A 7,552-nucleotide genomic window follows, 5' to 3' on the forward strand; every position below is an offset into this window, starting at 1 on the left:
ATGTGTTGCAACCGGAAACCGTTGAAATGGATGAAACCTTGACATATGAGGAAAGGCCGGTAAGGATACTAGATAGCAAAGTCAGGAGTACCCGAAATAAGGATGTAGAAATCGTCAAGGTATTATGGTCAAACCATAAAACTGAGGAAGCAACTTGGGAAGCTGAAGCTGCAATGAAGGAGAAATACCCAGAACTCTTTGTTGAGGTTAGTAGGCGAGTTACGGGGTCGTAAATTTCTTTTTAAGGGGGGTAGAATGCGATAGAATTCCGCGCTTTTACCCATTTTAGCATGTTTTAGCAATTTTTAGCGATTTTGGTCTATGTTATACAAGTGCATTAACACTTTCCTTCTCTTAGAAAGTCGGTAGAATTTATATATTTCCGTTTTTGGAATATAGAATGGTATGTCCTAAGTTACGAGACGAAACTTCTTTTAAGGGGGTAGACTGTAATACCCCATATTTTTAGGCATTTTATTAATCATTTTATGCATTTTTGTTAATATATATTTGATATTAAATTATGTTGGAGGGAAAATATTCAAATATTTTGGAGGGAAAATATTCAAATGCCTTAGAGGGAATATTATTTTCAAAACTGGATTTAAATTATATTTTTCGGATTTTATTAATTCCTAATTCTATTAAGAATTAATTTTGGAGAAAAAGAGTTTTAATCAACTTAAAATTATTTTATAAATCCGAAAATTATTTTTAGTATTTTATAAAATCAGTTTTATATTATATGATATTTATGAGAATATATTTCGGAATTATTTTGGAAAAATGAGATAATTCTATTTAAAATTGGATTTAAAGAGTTTTACCAATTCAAAATTCCCTAAAAATCCGAATTCTTTGAGATAAATTCTGAAATATTCAGGAAAAATCTTAATTCATTATTCAAGCCTCTGTTTAAAATTTTGTGATTTTATCTTTTGTATTTATATTTTAAAAAATTTTACTCTAAACCGAATATCACAAAAATCATGACTAGATTCAGAATCCTATCATAACTTGAACACCAACCACGGCCATACCCCTTAGGGTTCCATTCTAACCCTAACCCTAATCCTATACCTATAAATACCCCTACTTCATTCATCATTCCTCACACCAAAAGTTGGGAGCTTTCCCAAGCCCGCTCTTAAACTTCTTCTCCCTCTTTGGCTCTAAACCTTCTTACCTAAAACCCTTATACAACCACCACGACACCCCCGTCGTGCACTCCTTGCCACCAACGTCTACCTCTTGGTGTCGTGACTTCCACACCCCAATTGTTTTCAAAGCCTTCTCTTTTACGGTCATTTTTTACTATTTAAACTCTTCTAAATTAATGCCGTAATTTATAAAAGTGTATTTTTAAACCATGGGTTTGAAATTTTGATTTATAATATTGTTATTATGCATTCATAACTCATGAATTAAATTTAAGTCCATTAGATTTATTTTTATTAATTTAATTGTTTAATCATGAATTAATTAGGGTTTTATTTATTTAATTGTTAGGAACTCGTGAGTGATCCGTAGCAGGATCAAACTAATCTTTGTGTGAGGTGTTATTTAACCAAGGTACGTGTATGTGGCTTGATAATTATGTGTTAAATCTATGTATGATTTGAATTGTTATATTCTAATTGATTAATCGATTTTCAATTGAATTGTGAACTTGTGATTTTGATTTTATTCTTGAATTCAGGGACAAATGATTTATGCATTTCGAATTTATATATTAATATAATGATTTTCAAGTGTTAATGATTCAATAAAAGGGAACTTCGAAATTATTGATGAATTTTAATGATTTAATAATTAATCATTTATTTACACATGTATTTAATCAAAAAATTTATGTTTGATTAAATAAAAGGAGGTTATTGGTTTATCATGTGGAATGGAATTGGAAAGTCTTTCACGGCATTATTATACTTTTGTAAAGTCTCAAAATGGAATGGATCTCATGGAACATTAAAGTTCATACGCATCACTTGTTGTGTAAGTCGAGGGTCACTTGTTGACTATTATTTGGTTAGTACCCCAATGCATAGATTTGTGATGGAATACTAGATTGGGGGTGTGCACATTTAGGAAGGAAGGGGAGATAAGAAGAGGTGTTTTGATTTCCATATTCTAATTGGAATCTATTTTTGGAAAGTTTCTACTTTTGGAATATTGTTATATTTGGAAAGTTTATATATTTTGAGTATTTCTTTTCATGGAATGTTTCTACTTTTGGAAAGTTTCTATTTTAGAAATCTTAATTCTTGTAATGTTTATACTTTTGAAAAGTTACTATTTATGTAAAGTTACTATTTATGGAAAGTTTCTAATTTTGGAAAATGAATCTTCTATGATTTCAATTAAGCAAGTTTGAATTAAATGGTTTGGGGTGAAAGTATGTTCAACTATATACAAATGTTTTACATGTCTTGCATATATTTGTACTTAGCTTTTGCTAACCCGTATTTTCTATTTGTTTTGGCTTGGCCCTGTTCACCTCTTGGTGAGCAGTTTTCAGGAATTTGATGTGATGATGTGACATGCTTGCATACGGGATTAATGGAGAGTTCACTAGTTATGATTTATTTTTCTAAGTTGGTTTCATTTATGAGTTCAGATTTTAGTATTTAAATTTCAAGGGTTTATCAAATATACACTATTATTATTTCGATTATTATTATTCAATAAAGAAAAGTATTTGAGTTATTCCGCTGCATTAGTTGAGTTAATTGCCTTTAACGTAATCACGTGGCGGTAATACTCCTAAGTTTCTCTCCATGTTGGTTTTAAAAAGAGGGAAATTTGGGGGTGTTACACATGATCACAGTCACAGAAGCGTGGGTGTCATCGTCCGCCAAGTCAACAACAGGGCCGAGCAAGTCCTTGGGGACGTCCGAGCGCCATGTCAGCTCCGAATCAAAAGTCACCTTCCTCTCAGAAAAAGGAAGACCCGTGATCATCGCAAACTCAAAAGGGTTGATGGTAATCTCCTCCCATTTCCATATGAAAAGTGTTGGTGGTATCCCACCACCGCTCCAGCAAAGCCTGTAACCGGGGTTTGATTCCCGTTTTCCTCGGAGTATCTCCCATGGCACGCCAGAAGTCGACTAGGCTCGTCTGCAGCCAGATCTCCATAGCCTCCGCGTCAGCCTGTACAGCCGGGAAAACCTTGTGAAGGTCCGCCAAGGACCATTAGGTGCGCAACGGATCTCCATCAGCCTATGGATAAGTCGGTCAGTCAAAAACCTATACAAGTTCAAAAGATAAAAACACAGTACACGACTCACCAAACCAGCGCGAGGCCGCTGAGACAAATGAAATTCCGGTCGAAACACTAGATCGGAGGGACTCCATCCAGTGCCAACGAAGGCGGGTACTCTCCGGGGAACCATACCCCCCTCTTGCACGTTAGTCACGGCTGCTTCATCATCCGAAGCATCCTCCTCAGCAGCTCGAACCACCGAACACTCGGCGAGTTTCCTCCGAGTATGACGAGGCATACTAAATCAAGAAGAGTACAAAATGTCAAGATTCTAAACTGGGGGCTATCTTATACTAGCCCGTACAAGAGTCAAAGATTCAGAGGCTATCCTATACTAGCCTGTACAAAGTCAAAAATTCCAAAATCCCCAGTGGTAGTACAAATTCAGCCTGGGACCTCTAGTTCAACATACAAATTCTACGCCAACGCCTAGGCTATCCATGCCGAAGCAGGTATACAAAGTTCAGCACCAACGCCTAGGCAATCCATGCCGAAGCAGGTATACAAGTTCTACACCAACGCCTAGGCTATCCATGCCAAAGCAAGTATAGAAGTTCTACACCAACGCCTAGGCTACCCATGCCGAAGCAGGAGTACAAATTCTATGCCAACGCCTAGGCTATCTATGCCGAAGCAGGTACACAAGTTCAAGAAAAATTTCAAATTTCAAAAATTCAAATCTACAAGTTCCAACAGTTCCAGTTCAAGTGGCTATCAAACAATTTTCTACAAGATTCAAGAAGCCTAGTATCATACAAGTATCATTCCAAGTACAAGAAAAATCAAAGCTACATGCAATCCTAGAGATTATTTCATAAGGAAAAACATGAAATACTTACATGGACAAGGCAAGAACAAGACCAAGGGGAGAGATTATTAGACCTTTGAGAGAAAATGAAGCAAGAGAATGCAAGAGAGTGCTCTTCAAATGGCACGGCAAGGGGTGCTTTTATAGCACAGCCCCGCGTCGAACGCCGAGTTCAGCGCCCAGTGCTGCCTACTGCATGCGCAGGAATCTTTAGCGCGCGGTCTCCCGTGCTGATTGCACGTCCTTTGCTGCTACGGTTTTCTACACCAGGCATCAAACGTCGAATCGTGCTATCCTCCGAAAATATAGGTATACACCCGTATCTCCAAGCACAAACAGATGAGCATTTCAAGAATACGAAGTCCAAAAAATACAACGTCTCAGGCGTTCGACTCCCAACGGACCCAAGCTCCAGGAAAGTCAGCCGAAATTTCAAAATCCTAAGAGCCAATAAAAAGTTCTTATCCCCAGTGAAACGCATCCCCAACGGGTTAACTCCGGGTATTCAAAATTCAAAATTCAAGATTCAAGATTTTCGATGCCAAGCTTTGTCCTAGACCAAAGACGGAGGAGCAGTACAAGTACAAATCGAAGTCGTCATAACCGAACGGAGGTAGACTCTATCCTTTTTCCTAACGCCTGTTTTGTGCAGGTACCAGCGTACAAAGAATGGTCTTGATTGCAGAACATCTTGATCATTCTCCGTCCCTTTCGAAGTACTTTGACTTGCGCTTTCCTAACTTAACGCTTAGTCAAAGTGGGGGCTTCTGTAGACACCTAATTCGTGTCTCCCCACTAGGATGATGACGATACCATTATCCTTATTAGGAGGTTGGAGCAACTCCGTGCGGAAATCCCAATTTCTAAGAACATGTCCAAAATCCAATCCCCGAGGCCGTTCCCATTCCGGAACTCGATACAAAATGCAATTTTCAAAAATCAATTTCAAAATCCAAGTACAATCTCATCCAATGGACCATTCCATTGGTTTTACAAGGCCTTTTCCAGTCAAAATGACATTAAGCAATCCAAATTCGGGCACCGACCCACAAAACCGAGCAAGCCGGGCCTCATCCCGTAAAACCGAAATTCAAAAACCCGAAACGGCTTGTTTTTAGACGCAAATCAAGTCTTAATCCCCAAGCAAACACTACGTGCCAATCTTCATACAAATCGTACGAAGGTACACCAATACAAGACAAAGCAAGGACGGAGCTCGCGTCCTTGTTTTGGCGGCATCCGCATCACGTCACCTGCGTTGGGCGCTGCCAGCTGCATGCTGCGCTGGCAATGGCTGGCGTTTAGCAGCAAATCCTCCCATAAATACCCTTAATTCTAAGCATTAACGGAGGCAAAATCGAGACATAACGTCGTAATACAAAAATTGCCCCTCAAAATTCAATACAAAAATCAATACAAAAATCCTCCTAAAACACCATACAATTTTCAAACTTTAAGCAATTGGGAGTTCTAATCGGAAAGCTTGCCTAAACCTAACTAGGTAATTCCGAATCCCAACCCTAATCTATTCAATGTTGTTTTGTTTTTCTATTTCAAAATGATTAGTAAGTTGGCATTTTTGCTCTTAAAAATGTCACTTACAACAATCATACATTTCTTCAAAATCCAAACTTTTCAAAATACAAAAATGCAAACTTTCAAGATTCAAGGATGTTTAAAGTTGTTTGTAATCACTTCTTTGAACTAGAATCATTTTCAAAATATGGAGTAATCAAAGATGATGCCTTTCTAACATTTAAAGGTTTAGTCTTTGAGATTCAAGACTCCATTTTTCAATATACAAGTTCAAGTTTTCAAATTTCAAGATCCAATAATGTTTAGGGTTGCTCATGACTACTTCCCTAAACTAGGATCCTTTCAAAGTAAGAGCACATCAAAGATCTAACCTTTTCAACATTAAAAGGCCCGATCTTTGAGATTCAAGTCTCTTAACTTCAATATTTCAAGTTCAAGTTCAATATTTCAAGTTCAAGTTCAATATTTCAAAGTTCAACATTTCAAGGTTCAATCCTTTCAAGTTCAAGTTCTATATGCAAAATCTATGATACTTTGGGTGAACAATCCATCCTAAGTTGAGATTTTTTAGCTTTGACTCCGTGTCGGACGCACTTATTTTTAAGTAGTCGTTTGGCGTTCGGACCTCATGCGCTCAAATTCTATTTCAATATTGCAATTTCCATTCCGCAATTTCAATTATGCACCTTTCAATTACGCACCTTTCAATTCCGCACCTTTCAATATCGCAATTTCAATTCCGCATTTCAATTCCGCACTTTCAATTCCGCAACTTTACTTGCCTAGTCCTTCTAGGCAATGTGGACCTACTCCCTAGCCCATTTCTAGGGGGTCTTGTACTTTACTAATTCCGCACTTATTTTCAATTGTGATGTTGCTTTACTTGTTTATCGCTTTTATCACCTCACATGCTAAATTCAACAAAATACAAGGTTACACCACGCTTAACAAAGATAATTTCTTGGACAAACCGATCTTAGGTTCCCTTAAATTAACTTTAAAGCAAAGTGACCACCATACAAATTAGAAATTCTATTTGTTCTAAATTCAAACCCACCTAGTCTAAACTAGGGTATTTTCGAAAATGTTGTGTCACGCACTTGAATTATTTCTAAAGCTCGCGGAATAAGCATCTCGTTCCCTTGCCCGGATCTCACCCATCCGTTTCGAAGATTCAAAGCCTTATCCTAATAGAGTCATTTTCGGTCTTTCCAAACGAGACCCTAAACAATGTTTGGTGGCGACTCCTACAAAGTACAAAAATACAAAGGTTTCTAAAAACCGCCCCGTAGGAAGGAGTAAGAAAAAAAACCGTCCTACAGCTTCATATCCCGGATTGATCTTGATCTTCAAAGTGCATACATCATAGAAACTACACAATTTCCACCATGAAATACACAAATAACACCCATCGACTCGATACCAACACACAAACAGAAAACCTTCTGAAAAGCAAGGAGAAAAAACCCTCTCTTTCAAGGGAGAAACGTTCCTCTCTAGAGGAGGAAGCATTCTTAAACCTACAAAAACAAAAATTAAAGGAAACAACACAAGAAATTAAAGCAATTGGGGCTTTCCACCAGAAAAAGCCGATGGAAGCCCCTCAAAAATTATCAATGGAGACTAGGGTTTGGAGGAGAGAGCCAGAAAGGAGAGAGAAAAAGGTTAATATATTTAGTTAAAGCTTATATATTTGTAATTTATTAATTTATTAGAAACTCATTAGATTTTGGTAAATGAAAAATATGATTTCTAATTTATTTTAAAATTAAGAAATACAAGTTCTATGTAAGTAAAGTTAACGCATGATTCGGATTTGGATATGAATATGGATATGGATTCAGATTTTGATATGGATAGGGATTCGGATTTGGATATGGATGCAACTTTTTGAGTCCGAATTTTAAATGGATTTGGATATGGATGCAATTTTGGAGTCCGAATTT

The sequence above is a fragment of the Spinacia oleracea genome, chromosome 4 (assembly GCF_020520425.1).
Source record: "Spinacia oleracea cultivar Varoflay chromosome 4, BTI_SOV_V1, whole genome shotgun sequence".
NCBI lineage: Eukaryota > Viridiplantae > Streptophyta > Magnoliopsida > Caryophyllales > Amaranthaceae > Spinacia > Spinacia oleracea.